At 39.1% G+C, this 17,428-nt stretch overlaps 1 long non-coding RNA gene and 1 pseudogene across 1 annotated transcript; both read left to right on the top strand.

The window, feature by feature from the left end:
- Positions 1–6,664: 6,664 nt before the first annotated feature.
- Positions 6,665–7,898, top strand: LOC122361983 (annotated as a pseudogene).
- A 4,338-nt stretch (positions 7,899–12,236) lies between these two features.
- LOC122361614 lies at positions 12,237–14,259 on the top strand. The gene is made up of 3 exons (XR_006252986.1): positions 12,237–12,263; positions 13,317–13,346; positions 13,562–14,259. It is a non-coding gene; the product is annotated as an uncharacterized LOC122361614 (long non-coding RNA).
- The last annotated feature ends 3,169 nt before the right edge of the window (positions 14,260–17,428 follow it).

Genomic DNA, 17,428 nt, shown 5'->3' with positions numbered 1-17,428 from the left:
AATGCATATTGCTATTCAAAAGTTAAGTTTTAATATATTTATGGTAGCAAACTGATTAAATATCTTCATAGAACATGATAATTTTGACCCATACATTGCATTGTTGGCTATTGCTACAGATATACCCTTGATACTTAAGACTTGTTTTGTCCAGTCCACATACCTTTATGTACACAGAGTATCAGTATCTCCAGTAATGCAGAGGATAAAAGAGCACAAAGTCTGCATGAAAACAACACTAGTGACAGGCCACCTGACCTGGTTGTGTGCTGGTAACGACAGGAAATTTGTTGGATGTGAGTGAATGAGGGAGATGTCAAGCTTTTCTTAGAATGAGGTTTGGAAAGCTTGTCTTTGTGTAGTGTCTAAAATGCCCTGAAGGGGATAAAGAGAGCCAGTCTGTCACACAGGGCTTGTAGATGCCTCAAGACCTATTAGCCATTGGTGAATACTGGAATGGACAGGCGCACAAAAGAGTGGAAGCCTAACTTTCATTCTTACTGTGTGAATGAGACCAAATCATAGGCATCTCGCAGGCACTGAATGTGATAGAGCGCTACTAGAAGAATCCCAACATTGCAACATGCTTACCTCTGATAGCTTTTCTGCCTCAAACACGTATCATACAGTTTTAAATGAGCTTGGCTCTGCAGGCCGTAGAGGTTCGATCTATTCAACTCGGAGACACGCTCAATATTATGCGTAGGATCTATGATGGATCATTTGGGCTGCAAATCAATGAAATGGTCAACACCTATCGATTGCGATGTTAGTTTTTTGAGCGTGCAGATTTCACTTGCGTCCCGAGTTGCAAAGTCTCTGGAAAATAGCTTTATGCTCTTTGTAAGTCAAAATACACGCCACCAAACCGCTCAAAAGTGCAGCTGGTGCACAGCAGTGGTGTCTTTGGTGAAGTTCAGCACCAAGGACAGCAGATTCTCTCAGGCCCACAAATTAATCACAATTTACTACAAGAAAAAGTTTTACCTGGTCCCAAAGTGCATTATTATTGAAAACAAAATTTTAATTATGTTTCATTGCACACTATCATTGAGAATATTATATTTGAGAGGATAAATAGGAGACCCACATTTGGGTCGAAAAAAAAAAAGCTAAATAGTCAAAGGTGAAAAGTTGAAAAACTCTGGAGTTTTTCAAGAGGGACAAGCTGTAGCACTTTCTAAAATTAGAGTATTATTTATGAAAAAATATTTAATAAATCCAATAGCTATATTGCGTTTTTTTATAATATTGACAATGCTACAAAGAGCCTACTAAAAACATTTTTATAAGCATTGTCCAAAAATGATATCATATAGGCATTCACTCACATAACACGCATTTCTTGCAGGTATTGTTTCGAAATGACACGCTATGCTCCTCATTTTTACCAAGTCTCTTGGTCAGAGAAAGATCACTGTAATCTTTAGAAGAAACGGCGCGTTTCCGAGAGGACGCCAAGTCAGCATGGATCCACGAACGTAAGCAAACGCAGTCATCTCGCAGACACTCCACGTCTCTTTCCCGATACACCTGCACCTACCGCCGCAAAAAGAAACTCGTTTGTTTTTGACCAAGTTTTCCCCTCGGATTTTACTACACCTTTAAATGGCGCGAGCCTCGCACAAGAGGAAGGCGGGTCGCGCGGCGCGTGTGTGAAAAATCTCGTGATTGTCCAACAGTATCTCTGAGCGCGCGGCTCTCTGTAACTGCAAGCGAGCGCAGAACGAGGGTAAAGCGTCCTCACAACAAGACCGCGAAAAAAAAAACTACATTTAGCGGCGTGGACCAAACATATAGAGCCTGTTGGGAATGTAATGTGGATTATTACGCTTTGGGATATTTTTACGAAAACTCAGGTTAGTCTGCTGCTTTTTCTGGTGCGGAATGATTGAAAGCTCGCCGGGATGTTAGAAGTTCATCACTCGCTCCCGAGTATTTACACGTAGCCGGCTTGTTTTTACATTGTAAATCACGGTGGTTGTTTCATTTTACTTTTATCTCTGTGACCGCGGCGTGTTGCGCTGGATCAAAAATAAACGACGCTCGCGTTGTTTCGCGGAGAAGCGCGATAAAAACGAAATACCAAACTACATTATCGTTCAGGCCCACGACACAAGAAACGAAAAGAGCTTTCGCACATCCTGACGAACTCTTAAAAATACAGTTATTCTTCAAGGATAGTCGGTCCTCTGTACAGATATCAGTGTGGAAACAGTACATTATTTCTGTCAGAGTTGACCGGTTTTCGAGACTAAATCTTTAGGCGCAAAAATAAATACGCGCTTCCTGTTTTTATTTTTATTTTTTTGTCAGCTGCCCGAAACATCACAAAACATTTCTTATAAATATTTCATTATTTTCAGCAAGTTGACAGCACGGGCCTGCAATCTCGCGAAAAAAAGCACGCCTTTTCCTCCGTAAACGTGTAACAAACATTTTCGCGCTTTGCTCTCAGGAGACCCGTGTTTTTCTTAATCTGTAAAAGTAGCTGTGAATAATGAATAAGAGTTCTCAGGTGTCTGTGGAGCCCATGATCGACTGCCACTCAAGATAAACAACACGCATGCCCACTGCAGGTCCGTTCTTATGAATGCACCCAGACACGGACTGGTCAGATACACAGGAACGCGCGTCCATGCTCCTTTTCGCGCTTGCATTAAAATGCACTAACATTTTCTACACATTTATGTGACTAAAACGTATTTTTTGCGGCGCACGCATGTGGTGTAAACTATACATTTCAATAAATACCATCTATTGGTGTATTAGCTTATTCTGGGTTTTATTAGACAAAGCGTATAGGGAAATTTAAGTATTTTATTAAAATATATATTTATTTAAAAATGTACAAATAGTTCAAGGGTTGCTAACACGTTGCAGTGATTTAAGGGTAATCACGAAACCCTATAAAATAGAAGATATTAAAATCTGTCTCAATAATCGAAATGTTAGAATTTTTTGCAGCTGACTTTTGCACGTTTGCATATATAACGTGCACATTCAGCTCTTTTTTCGTCTCGCTTTGAAGTGCTCAAGTGAGTACAGTGCATTATTAGAATATCTTAATTCGTTCTCATCAATTTGTAGTGGCTCATTTAGATCTCCTGGAATTTAATAGACTTTGGTAATAATCCAGCATAAGACACACAAGCGCGCTCACACACCCGTTTAAAGGCGGGCTATTCAGGCTTGTGCTTTTAATACATTTGATGTAATGTATTTTTTTGGTCAAAGTAATAATTGGGTTAAACGCATTGTATTTGTGTGTTAACATTTTTTTTTTTTTTTGCCGAAATGCGAACTCATCCACCCAGACAGTATCGTTTGTCCTGAAATTGTTAGGGTAGATAATATTTCGTGAGCGCGGCCTTGTCACGCGCGCGCGCGCACACACACACACACACATTCATCGACGATTTTTTCCACGACTGACAGAAATGAAAACGAACGCGTATGTCTGAATTAAAATAATATATACCAATATTTATTCGAGCGTGTTTAATTTCTCCCTGACGCTCGTGTATAATTTTACCCTGTGGTGTTTCGTGACCTCTTTTGTGTGGAATATAATGCAGTGTCCTCTCACCGAAATGTAAATGTAAAATATTTTGTCCGTCTCTTTATACTTGTGCACATTTATTTGTTAGTCCGTCGTGGCTTATTTTAGGTGCCTGAAACGTGCACTTATAGTAAGAATCAAAAGCGAGATTTCGGTGTATTAGAGCACATTCTGTGTGTATATTGTGCACCATTTCAAACGGGCGAAATGCTGTTTTAAAAACGAAATATTAGAGCACAAAAACCTTTCAAATTTAATAATCCATATAAACGATTTTTTCCCCGTAAAATGTACCTGTTTCTGAGTGTATTAAATCTCATTACACGTTAGCTAAATTTAAAATAAAAGGACATTTGTATTGTTTCGTTTCCTATTTTGTATCGTTTTGTTCACGGGTGTTGGTTATAATCTCCATTCACATGCCAAGACGGGCTAAATGATTTTAATGCAACCGATGTATTTTCCACAGAGATAAACGAATTAGAATAATTCACACTGATAATTCTGAAAACTGAAAAATACACTCACATATGCACACATAAATGCAATAGATATTTAACGAAGGCTCTGTGACATATAATACGCTTTTGTTTTGTTTGTCGAATGTGCTAAATAACGCAAACCACGTTTGCCATTTTTGCAACGAATATCGTTTTTGCCGCGTTTTTTTCCCCCCCTTCATTTTTTTTAATTCCTTCAAATCGCCTTTTTGTCTGTGTCGCATTGAAGAATATTTCCCATTGGCGTTGTGTAATGCTCAGCCTCCAAAACACTCATCGAAGGTGCTCTGCCTTTCCAATACACCGCAGTGTGACGTGATCTTTCTGTCTTGATCAGAGCCCTGTATTATGCACGCGCTCCACACCTTTACCACAGCGAAAATTGGTCATAAATCAAATTCCTAATCCTCTGTTTCTGATTATGAGGGGTATTGTAGTGAATCGTGGCACCAGGGTGGTGTGTTTTAAGCGGGGTGATGTAATGCCCGTAAATGACTGCTGCAGAACCCTCCCGCTTTAATCTGCTCACAAGTCACTGTTTCTCTGCAGTGGGTTGTTTAAGGGGTTGCTGGTGGTACCCGTGCCCACTCTGGCTCGCTTGGAGGGGGGTGGGGTTGACTGTATGAGGCCAGGTAGGAGCCTCACGCCTCCCATTCGCCGGCTGGCGGCCCAGGAGGAGAGCACCGGACGCTGATGTCATCCATTTTGGCCCGGCTCTACCTCGCCCACACCTCCGCTCCACCACGCGGATGCTCGACGGCAACCGTGTCACGCGTCGGAGCCGAGCTCGCTGAAATGGCGCGCCCTCCTCCCCAAGCCTCCATGATATCATCGGGGCGCACTGGAGGACATTTTGTCGCAGCTCTTCTGGTGTAATGGCAGAGCGTAATTGAGGCACCTGTGGTAAAACCCAGCTTTGTGTGTCTGATGAATGGTTGGGCCTGCTGTCATTAACATGCCCCCCTTTCCTCCATTACCACCTCCTTCTCCTACTTGCCTACTTTTTAAGTGGGATCCAAACGCAGGGGTTTTATTTTGTGGTGTCGTCTGCCTTTCCCAGTGGGGTGTGTCAATAACGTATCAACGAGGACAATGATGGGCTTAGTTTAGCCTTTTCACCTCTCTCCTCTTCGCGAGCCCTCGCCCGACAAAAAAAAAGAAGAAGAGAAAGCACGCATGCATATTTCTGGGTGTGGGCGCGAGCCAACGTGGAGTATCTGTTACAAGCACACGGTCTCTCGCTCTTTTCCCCTCTTCAGCTGCAGCAGGCAGAGCTCTGACGGCATGCATTGTGTTTCGGCTCGGTTGAATCGCGTGGGCTGGTAGAGCTATTGTCCTGCTGTACCTGCTGCCTACGCCTCTGGCAAGGACACGGGCAATATTAGATGTCTATTAGGTTACACCTCGCATGTTGCCATGTAATTGGAGCCTATTCATTTATGCACGTAGGGGACACACGTTAAGAGGAGCCGGAGCTGCGTTTTGCCTTCACAAAAGTCCTGCTAATCTGTGCTGGTTCGAGGCCAAATGTCAGCTCAGCATGGGAATCTTCTCTCATATTTGTAGAACAAAACAGGGTATTTTGTTTGCGCTTAAGGATGTGTTAAAAACCCTGTAATTATTTTAATCCATAAAACAAACTTCTCGGTTGCTTTTTATAATGCATCCTATGCACCATTTCTAAAAAAAAAAATTAATAATACAATCATTTTTAGATTTGAATATCATTTTTATACATCATCTTCATTTAAAAAATGGTTTAAAATAAAGGACCACACCTAAATTAAATATTTTTTTAAAGCAAAATATTCTAGGTTTTTAGACCTAGTGTTTAGATAACTATGGTGCTGGAAATGTATATGTCATGGGAATGTGTCAACACGCATATTATTGTTTTCATGCTTTGCGCATCCTGCAGAAAGCCTTTTAATTTTCCACATCATCAGATAAACACGGACTCACTGCTATTGAATGATAGCTGCATTTGCCATGTGAATAATGCTGGTAATTTACACACTAGATGACCGATAACGCACAATAGTCTTTTGGGTAAAATGTCTCTAAAATAGAAACTTTTAATTAGGCTTTATCAGGAGTTGCATTGTACAAAAATGACGGGAGACTTATTCAGATGCAGCTTTTCATGATTATAGTTATGAAACTATACTAAATGTTTTGTTACATAATATATTTTAATGCTTTAGTGTTTTATGTTTAAAAAAAATCACACTCTTGTGTGACAAAATCTGTGGATTTGTTTGTAATTTGATGCTTTTCTATTTTGACAGCTATTGTGCGCTAGACGGGCAGAGTAACCGCATGGACTACATTACCCACAAGGCATCATGCAGTCTGCGCTGGTTTCCTAAATACAAAAAGAGTCCGACCTGGAGGACCTGTCTGGATGATTGAGGTCTGAGGAGATACCAGAAGAAAACAGCACCTCAGTAGACACACAGCACCTCATCTGCTCGTCTCTTCAAGTCGTTCCCAGGAAACGTGGAAGAAGTACTTTTATTGTCGCCTGACAGAGATTGGATTGTTGTGCAATGTCATTGGCCTTATGACTGTTATTTAAGACTGTTCTCCTCCTAACTCCTCTCCTCTTTTAGGATATTTTTTGTTTGTCGCTGCGTTGACGATCTCACCTCTTCTTTAGTATCTCTGGGCATACTGTGGGATGTACTTTGGATATACTGACCTTTGAACCAAAGCAAATTCAATGATTTCCTTCTGTTCAGGATAATAACCCCAAATCTCCAGCACTTTTACAATGAATTTCTTCAGATTCCCAGTCCAGTTGCAGCTGCTGATCAGTACTGTGCTTGGGCCCTGCTTGGGCCTGGAGTTTACAGGGTCGCAAGGCCAGTGGGCACGCTATCTCCGCTGGGACGCCAGCACCAGAAGTGACCTCAGCTTCCAGTTCAAAACAGACGTGTCCACTGCCTTAATCCTGTACTTTGATGATGGAGGTTTCTGCGACTTCCTGCAACTCATGGTGGTCGAAGGGAAGCTCCAGTTGCAGTTCGCGTCGACTGCGCTGAGACCACAGTTGTATCGGACAAGCGAGTCAATGACAGCAGCTGGCATTCTGCCACCCTGAGCAGGTACAACCTGAGAACTGTACTGGTTCTGGACGGAGTGAGCAAATCGGGTGAGGTGCGGCCACAGAGGCAGTACATGAAGATCGTTAGTGACCTCTTCCTGGGCGGAGTCCCTCAAGATATTCGAATTTCTGTGCTCACTCTCCCGACAGTGAAGGATCTTCCGCCGCTTAAGGGAATTATCAGGGAACTGAAGTACAATAACAAGGAACCTATTCTGCTAAGCAGCCAGAGGGTCCGTATGGACATAGAGGGATCTGCATGGAGAACCCGTGCGAGAATGGAGGAACATGCTCCGTTGTGGATGGGGAACCGCTTTGTGATTGTTCTAAGACGGAATACATTGGCGATTCTGCAACGAAGGTAAAACAGTTTATATTTTACAGCTTCTCAATAGAGAGCAAATGCAATCTTGACTTTGTACTGTATGTGCAATGTCAAATATTTTTTTCAGACATTTATTGGCACTCATCTAATCATACTTGAAATTGTTGGTCTTAACTGTTGAAATGTGAATAATGTTTCCCAGAATCCTTAATGCTACCAAGTTTGAGTCTGAGGCCCGGTTAATATGCGTCTCTTAGCTTGTCTACAGAAGGTGAACTGTTTTCTGCATTGGCAGGTGTTTTTAAGCTGGGAATTTTTTTCGATCAGCTCCATGAGACCCTCCTCAATTCCCTCATCGCTTCTTACGGTCAATTCAAAGCGAATGTCATTGAAATCCACTACTAGCAAAGCCTGCGTTTTTACCTCTGTAAAGCACTAAGCTGTTTGTGTCTGGCAAGCATTTGTGCGTGTTAGTGTGCCCAGCTGAGGAGGTGGGGTGTTAGGATGTTAAGGTGCCTTTTCAGATCCCTTGGTTGTTTTTCTGAAGTGGCCATTTTAGTTTCTCTGGGGATTTGAGGAGGCCATTTCACAGCTCTGGGTTTTGTTGTTGCACCTCTTCAACAGAGAATGAATCAGAGACGGGGATAATTGCCTATTTTAAACATGTCAATTGCAATTCTTTATAGCGTCATTACTGTTTTTCCTACAAAGAAATTTTTATGACCTTGATTATCGAATGTGCTCATTTACATACAGATCTTGGTTTGCGATATTTATTTTGTAATAATTATCATCATAACTAAATTAAATTTTGTTATATCACAGAAGAAAATCACAACTTTCTTCCTCCATGAAACGTTTTAGATCCTGGTAGATGATCCTGATGGTAATGAAAGGTACACCATGATATATATATATTTAAATATATATTATTTTAATATTTCACTTTATTTTGATCATTTTTGCTTTAAAGATAGACTCTTAAATGCTTTCAACTGTAACAAAAATATGGGTTTTATTTATCTTATCTGATAAATAATTTATTTGAATTAGCTAGAAAACAATTACAGAAACTAATGTGTATATATATATATATCCTGTCTTGTTTAGGCCTAAATTTCTTTTCCCTTGTGATTGGAGTGTTTAAGCTGGGTGATTGATCGTTGATCAGTGCTCTGAGCCCTATGAGTTGTTACTCCCATTGTAGACACAACCTTCTGCAATGCTCTCCTTAATTACACAGTTACTGAATGTGATTAAAATGTTAAAGTCAGGATGCTATCTGTGTATTTAGGTATTTAATATAGAAGTGAATGTGCATGCAGGTACAGCCTGTTTTAGAGCGCAAGAAAGAGAAAATGAGAAAAGGAGGGATGTGTAGAAGACCGGGCACTAGGGCTAGATTTATTGGTTGTAAAGAGAGCAGAGTTTTGGGCTTGATTTACAGCCGTTGTTGCTCTCCATCTTGTTTGGCTGACTGGGTCCTGCAGTCCACTGATAGGGGCTAAAGCCAGATGTAAAAGCAGCTTTGATGGCTTTGAATGCTGGGAATCACTTCAGCCAATCATAAAAGAATAAATAAACCATTTTTGGGGCCATTTATTTTGGTGCACAGGGGTAGCCTGACCTTAAAGGCTCTGTAAGACTACAGCTGAACTTCCTCCGCTGGCGTCCCTTACAAATCCAAATCAAAACCAGTATTGTGAAACGACACATTAATGGCTGACATCAGTGTTTGATAACAACATTACGAAAATCCACTGAGCAATCTTAATTCCATCTTAATCTTGTGTCTTTGGGCTTTTGAAACATCTGTATGTGGGTAATAAATATCGGGTCGGAGCCATATGGCAAGCTGGTCCAAGTGTTAAGCATTAGCCTTATGTACGTTTGACTGAATCCAATTGCCATAGCAGCGGCAACAACAATCTGACACTCCTCTCGATGGCCAGATGGCTAAAATGGCCTCAGAACTGTTTTGCGTTGCTGTGGCGTATGTTCCTCGCACTGTGAAAATCGTGATAGCCATGCCGCTGCATCATTTGCGAAAGCGCGTAATCTTTTGGCGGATTAGAATAATAAACATTTGGCAGCCAAACAAACACTCAATCTGTCTTCCCATGTGGATGGTCTCTGAATTGGTACGCTGAGGTTTATGTTTAAGCTGGCCACTCTTTACAAATCTCCTCGTGTTATTTAATGTAAACAAAGCAAATTCAAAAGTGCATTATAAGGAGGTTTTGGAGTTGTTAAAGCATAATGCTTTCTAATTTTCTAGTTATGGTTTGCTATTTGTTTGTATATAGGAGAACTGTCTATGTAATTGAACTTAACATTTTTACTATTTGAACGAAATTTTAACTTTATACTGTCTCTTTATACTAATGCATGTGTATCTAGATGTGTACACATTATGTAATTACAGTGTAAATGCACATTGGTACATAGTACCCATAGCTGTAATATTTCTGCAACTGCACACGTAACAACCCTCATAATGGTATGTAACAACACTTTTTTCACTTCACTAACTAGTTGGATCTCGAGTTGGATTGACATGGTAACTATTCAAAACTGTCCTCTTAATATAGTGTAACATTCTGGACACCAACCACAATTTATATGTAAAGCCTAACTTACTGGCCGCTGCTGTGTAATGTCAGGGTAATTACATGGTGAATACATAGCAATTGTCTACTTATTATAAAGTGTAACACTTTCTTTACCATTGAGTGGGTTGTGACATATATGTAGTTACGCAAACATTACCGCTGTAGATACTACCGTGTACCAATGTATACTTGCACTGTGGTTACATACTACATACACATATAGTGACTACAGTATGTAACTACACAGTTTTTATGGACACTTAATATAACTGGGACTAAAAGTGATGCTTAAAATTTGTTGAGAAACATTTAATTCACTCTTTACATGTTTAAACTGGCAAACCTATTGCTTTGGAGAAATTTGGAAAGATCTATTGATGTGCTACAACTAAACATTAATTTCTATTTCACCGCTGTTTCTGAGAAACCAGGTCATCGTATAAGGCTGACAGTGCATGTAGACATTCATATTCCAGCCAGAACTTCAGGACAGGTCATCTCAAGAGCTGAACACATCAATCAAGTCACCGTGGCTCTCACATCCTAAGTGTAACTCAGCATTCCCGCTCTCCAATCACATCCTAATACTTTCCCCATCAGGTTAATGCATCTCATCAGAGGACTTAATGTCCAGTACCAGCCTTTAACAAGCACGGCAGACAGACACACACTTACACATTGGAACGTGTCCCGAAATGAGTGACCATGAGAGACAACATATTGCATTTTTCAGCCAGTACAGACATCAACACATACAGGACTAAATTAATGTCTAATGTAGCTGTAATTACTCTGCACTAAAAGCATTTCATGGAGGCAGACCCCATCAGGTTTCCCTTAATTTCCTGTATTAGTTGCAGTTTGTGTGCACTGGCAACAGATAAATTGGTTTTTTAGCCTGTCAGTGTCTGGCACTAAAAATCTATAGTAAAATCTGTAAATCATATGAAATAATTAATTGTAATAATCTGTATAATTTCAAAGTTAACTAAATAATAATGAATACAACATTTTAAAAAGTAAAGCTAACCATAGTTATGTCTCTATATATTAAAAGATTTAGTTTGTCATTTCATATATTACGCACATTTACAAATCATTAAAAAATAATTGGAATATATTTTTACTATTAAAACTATTATAGTTTTTCCTAATCTAAAGTTGTATTAATAAAAAGTTGTCTATACGTGTGCATACATCCATAATAGATTTTTGTGTTTAAATAGTCAAATAACACAGAAATCATTTTTTTATGTATGTATGCACACACGCAAAATAGATTTCTGTGTTTAAATATTGAAATTATTTTTTTTAAAGCCTAAATGCTTTAAAATGGCTTCATTTTATTTCTAATGTTTAACAGCTGATGTTTAGCTCAATAAAAGCACCACTGCTAAAAATATCAAAGCTTAAGAATCGCTGACCTCACTAATCGAGTAGTTGGATGTTCAGATGATCGTGAATCATCCCTAGCCGGAACAGATTAGAGAAATCGTAGATTAGCTGTTTTTCATCACACAGAGCATTGCAATGCCCCGTTTATCAGTGTTGGATGCCCTTTGGTTTGGGAGACGACCAGAGTGCATTAATGAAATGAGTCAGCCCAGTGCTTCAGTGCCAAAGGCGGCCTGTGACACAAAGAGAGAGAGAGAGCGAGTGTGTGTCTACATTGAGAGTAAACTCTACCAGGCTCTGAGTATGGAACAGTGCTTTAGACAAACATCAGCGTCCCATAAATCCACAACCCTCTCTAAAGGGAGCAGGTTCTGTTGCCTGTTTGGATTTATGACCCAGGCGTGGATGTGGGCTTTGGGAGTGTGTGTAAGACATGGAAGATGAACTAGACCTCTTAGATGTCGGTGTGTCATGTTGTTTCATACACCACAGATCTGATTCCCCTCTCCTTATATCCCGTAGAAAAGAGGTGGTGGATGGATGGATACAAGGGGCATTTTAAGGGTTTCTATGTACATGCACAGGGCAGACGTCTGCTCAGTGCATGCTGGCAGGAGTGTCAAAGTTTGCATGATAGTTTTCATGCAAAGATAATATGAGTGGGCTCTAATGGCTTCAATGTCTCTCTCTCCTTTTTTTTTTTTTTTCTTTTTCCTTTGTGTCTTCTTTGCTGCAACTGCATCAGAGGCCAACAGCATCCCAGGTGAGCTGATAATGTCCTTAAGGCTGAACTGAAGCTGTCTTTTATAGACGGTGAATGTATTAATGATGTAGAGTGCATATGTAATTCACATATACAGATACTTTCAAACATAATAGTACTCTCTTTACCACAGTGAAAAATACTTAATGATCCACAATAACATTATTATAACATTATTACATATAAAAGTACCACATTTTGCTTAATTGTAATGTTTAATTGCAACATATAATTGCAAATAGTGTTCAGTGTTTGTGGAATTTGTAACAAACTGCATGTTTTTACTGTACAGTTCTACCATAGTCACCAATAATAATCTACTCCTCAATTTAATGTTGAAACTCAATGTGTAAAATGCACAACACTGTAAAAAATGTCTTATAAGTTGTTGAAAAAACAGGCCAAAGATTAATGGAATTTTTTTTTTCGAGTAAATAGCGTCTTTTTAGTCTTTCCACTGTACATTAAAATTTCACATTTAATTAAACATGTTACTTGACATTTCTTTTTTTAATAATTTTCTGCAGTTTCTGAATGTAAACAATTTCTACACCAATGTTTGCCTAGATGACTATTCATCATAGATTTGCATTTTTATTTCCACTTTAAAAGCAAACAATTGAGCTGTCACATTAGATAAAACATCTAAATAAAATAAATAAATAAATAAAGGAGCTAAACTACAATTTTCCATAAAAATGCAGAAAGCGAGAGTTTTGTAATTACCACTTTGTCAAATGATAAAAACTTTAGGTTGCATATAATTTTAAGGCATCCTTGTTACAGAGTAAATATGCCTTTAAGTGCTGAGTAATCTTAATGAACTACATGTACTTACTATATGGTTGGAGTTAGCATCAGGGTCACTTTCATGTAATTATGCATAATTAATTGTTATTACAATAGTAAAACCTGTGTAACAATGACACCTTAAAATATAAGTGCAACCAAGCCTAAAAATAAATAACAATAAATAATTAAGATTTAATATCATTGTATGTTCTGATATACATCTAAAGATGTTCTTTTTGCCACTTTCTCTGTTTCTCAAAGGATTTGCACACATGATGATGGCGGATCAAGGTATGCCACACCCCTTCACCGGTATTCACTCTATTCAGATTGATTATGCATGCTGGAATTGACTGAATTGCTGTGCACCGAATGAGCTAAACTGTAACTCTGAACCTTGAATGCATAGATGTGAACTGTGCTTTGACGGATTCTTCATATCTCTCCATGCTTCCCCTCTGTGGATACTCTTTATCTCTCTGTTCCTTTTCATCTCCTTTCTCAAGCCAAGGGCAAAGGTACAGAACAGTTTTCTTCTTCAAGTTGTGCTCTCTTGTGTTTACATCCATGTTTTTAGTGCTTTTTTTTGTGCTAATAGCTGTTCACCATGTCTGACTTTTAAAAAAGTGTAATTAAATCAGTATTAATTGAAGACAAACACAAAAGGTATTCTAACTCCAGTCTGAATGGTCTTAACTGTGGCGTCTGCCTCCCTGGTGGTCTTATACCCAGTAGGTATTTGTATCAGCTGCTAAAATGCATAAACGGCACAGTATGACTCAGTCTCATGAGGGTTTATCTAGCTTGAGACCATGAATGATGCTTTATTTGCCATGCGGTGTTTGTTGTGGTTTTGATCTTGCATGTGGAGTTTTGAGAAATGTTGTGTTTGTGTTCAGCCAGGTGCCAAAATGACTTTCTCTGCATGTTTTTTTAAAGAAGGAGAGAAAGAAAGAACTGTGATATTTCAGTCTGGCAGTACATGTGTGCTGTCATGTCATTTCATAGCTGGCTCCTCTAGGGAGGCTTGTAGATGGGCCCGATTTAGCCTTGACTTGCTGTTGGGCTGAGCATCCCTGTGGAACGCTGTTGTACCACATGTCATCCCTGCCGTCTCACCCGATCCAAAATTTCATGTCTCAGAGTGGCCAAATAACTTCATTCTTCAATAGACAAGGCTTGGAATTGTCTTGATTCTTTGCAGGGCTTAAGTGCATCCACAAACGTGCAATTTTACACAGCATAGCTGCATTATTTAAAAGTTCTCAGGTTTTGTAGGGTTATTGCCAAATGTTTCTCTCAGCTTGACCCTTTTTCTTCACAATAGAAATATGTTGCAGACCTGAGTACATTTAGCTTCAGAGTAGGAATGTTTGTTGGTGCAACATATGTGAAATCTTATATGCTTGAATTTTTTTTAGGAGTTGTTTAGTTGGCAGTGGTCAATTCTGAAAGCATAATAAATTAATGAATGCAACAATTAAACTTAAAAAAAATCACACACACACACACACACACACACACACACACACACACACACACACACACACACACACACACACACATATTGATTTGCAGTTGGTTTGAATGCAGCCCAGTCTAATAGACCTGCACATAAGATGCCCTATTTAATTTAAGCAAATGAAAACTAGACTCTGAGGGACAGCCTTACAGATATTTTTTTTTAAAATTGCACACAGTGTATAGAGATATCCTGTATCCCATAATTTTCACGAAATTTCAATACTTGTCTAAGATATTGGCTCAGAAAATTGTGTGTATAAAGAGTAAAAGAGTAAAAATCGTGTGGATGTACCGCTTCTTAATTTGCAAATTAATGCAAATTACGACTTGTGGGCTCATTTACAAGGAATACACAGCTGATCAGTCGAACCATGTGTGAAAATAACCAGTCATTGGACATTAGAAATTGTAATACAGTTTAAAGGGTGTGACTTTCTATTGCATGAATATGAACTAAAATAAATCCAGGCATATGCTGCAATTCCACTTGCCAACCTAGTTTCTTCCCTCAACCTAATTTAAGTGCTAAGTCAGAGCCCAGTCAGCGAGAACCTGGCAGACTGACAATACAGTATAGCCAGTCAGATGCATTAGCGCGTTATTTGCCTGCGTTGCATTAAAAGCGTTTGTATTGTAGAGCTGTCTCCAACGCTGTCTGTCTCTCCCGCTACTGCCATGCTGCGTTAAATCCCTCTGCTAGACTGAGGGACATTATTACAAATCAGCCTGGCTGTATGCCCAGTTAAGACGACAAGGGCTTCCATTTAGGAGCCCATTTGCATCTGAGTGATTCTACGAAATGTTTAATTTATCTGCGTTTGTTTCCATCGCATCTCTTCCTTTCACCTTTCATCGCAGCTCGAGTTTTACAGCGCGTACAGCTCTCATTTTTAAACCTTTCCTCAGAAACCTCTTGCGGTTAAACCTTAGGAAGGTTCCTAATTGTAGCACTTTGTAATATTTGACAGTGTTGTGTCTGCAGTATCATAAAGGGAGGAAGTGAGAGGCAGCAGCTGTTTTGGGTAGCCCAGGGCTTGTCGCTCATGTCTGCGTATCTCACGGCTCTCGGACGCCATTCTTCTGCGCTCGTCTGAAGTCAATCATATCAGTCAGTGCCCTGTTCTTCTCTCTGGCACAGGCATATGTCAGCAAACAACAAAAAGTTAAAGGACAGTGATGAAGAAGTGTCTCTCACTGTTTTTAATTCTGTAATCTTTCTTTCCGTCTGTTAGTTTATCTGTGATGCAACTTCCTTTTATTTTCCCAAGGAAACCTGTTAGTGCTCAGAGGTAGTGTTTTCTCAATTTAGGAGACATGGTATCAGCTTTCTCAAGGACGATTTCTAAAAGCTCACACATAAGACAGTCGTTACAGAACAGTATAGAACTATAAAATTAATATGAATGGCAAGCTTAGATATTTTGGTATAAAAAGACTATTTGAGGTAGTATTGATTGCAGACAATATTTGATGTTTTAGACATTTATGATCTTTTCTGAACTGGAAACTACTTAAAGTTAAGTAAAATTATTGTGTATTGCATAGAATGGGATATTGAATAAAGTTTGTTGAAATCTTGAGACAGGTGTGAGATTACTAGGTATTTAAATCTAAAAATTCAAGATACATAAGCTCCATTTTACTCAGAGATCTTATCAGACATTATAGAGTTCTCATTTTTGGCTCATTGAACTATCAGCTTTGTTTTAAATGCCTCTCCTTATTGTTTTGGATGAAAAGTATACAGCTAAATATAAAATTATATACAATTTATTGAGGATAGCAGAATGACCGAATGTAGTATCTCTAAACTGTTCCTCCTTGAATCATTTGCAAAAAATATTCATTATAGTGAATTAAATCAGTAGAAGTCTGCAAATATTGTCTGCTTGGCACAGCGGTTAGATTGGTTACTGTGGTTCTGGTTCAGACCTCCCGGAGATTTCTCAAGGCATTCCGCAAGTGTGCGAGTCTTTGATAGATATTAGTTGGTACAGGAGGCAGTAAATGAGTTGACCTTTTCGGACGGCAGTGGAGAGTCTGAGCTTTGTTACAGGACAGAGGGGAGTAGAAACACTGCAGCTCACGCTATGCTGATGAACTCACACGCAAGGTAATGAATTGCAGTGCCATTATGCAAATACTATGCTAATTATCTAATCAGATTTGATTCCATTAAGGATGTAGCCAGCTTCCTAACCTTGAGAAGGCAGGGACTGATCAGCTCACTCTCTCTAAATTAGTTTATTCTTTTTTTCTTTACAGACATTTAATTTTTTTCTAAATAATTTCTTTTTTCTTGTCTGTTTTAGTTTCAAGATTTTTTTATTTCATTTTATTTTTTCAGTGATTTTATTTGCTTTCCTCAAAAAACTTTTTTCAAATGCTGCCTTTTTCTATTCTATTCTATTCTATTCTATTCTATTCTATTCTATTCTTATCCCTTTTTATAACCTTTTTTTTCCTCCTGTTTTTCTTTGGTTTAATTTATCCCCCTCCCATTTTTCCTGGCTTTTCCAGCCTTCTTTTAAGTTCTTTAAGTTTCAAGTACATTCCTATTGCAGTACAATTGCCACCCTGTTCCTGTGCGGCGTTTTTATGGCACAGACATAACAGCGTTCTGCTAACAGAACGCTTTTTCCACACATCTGAAGTCAGGTTTCCCTGACAGTGAGGTGACACATGGTGTGTGTGAGAGCCAGATAATGAAATCTTTATCACATGTTTGGGAGGCCCGTAATTCCATTTGCTCTACTAATCCCTCGGTCACTCTGTCTCTCTGTCATTTACCGAACAAACCTGCCTAACCAGAATTAACCCTGGATTCATCTACAGTTTACTCTCTTTTT

The sequence above is a fragment of the Puntigrus tetrazona genome, chromosome 17 (assembly GCF_018831695.1).
Source record: "Puntigrus tetrazona isolate hp1 chromosome 17, ASM1883169v1, whole genome shotgun sequence".
NCBI lineage: Eukaryota > Metazoa > Chordata > Actinopteri > Cypriniformes > Cyprinidae > Puntigrus > Puntigrus tetrazona.
This window is presented reverse-complemented; position numbering and strand designations above follow the sequence as displayed.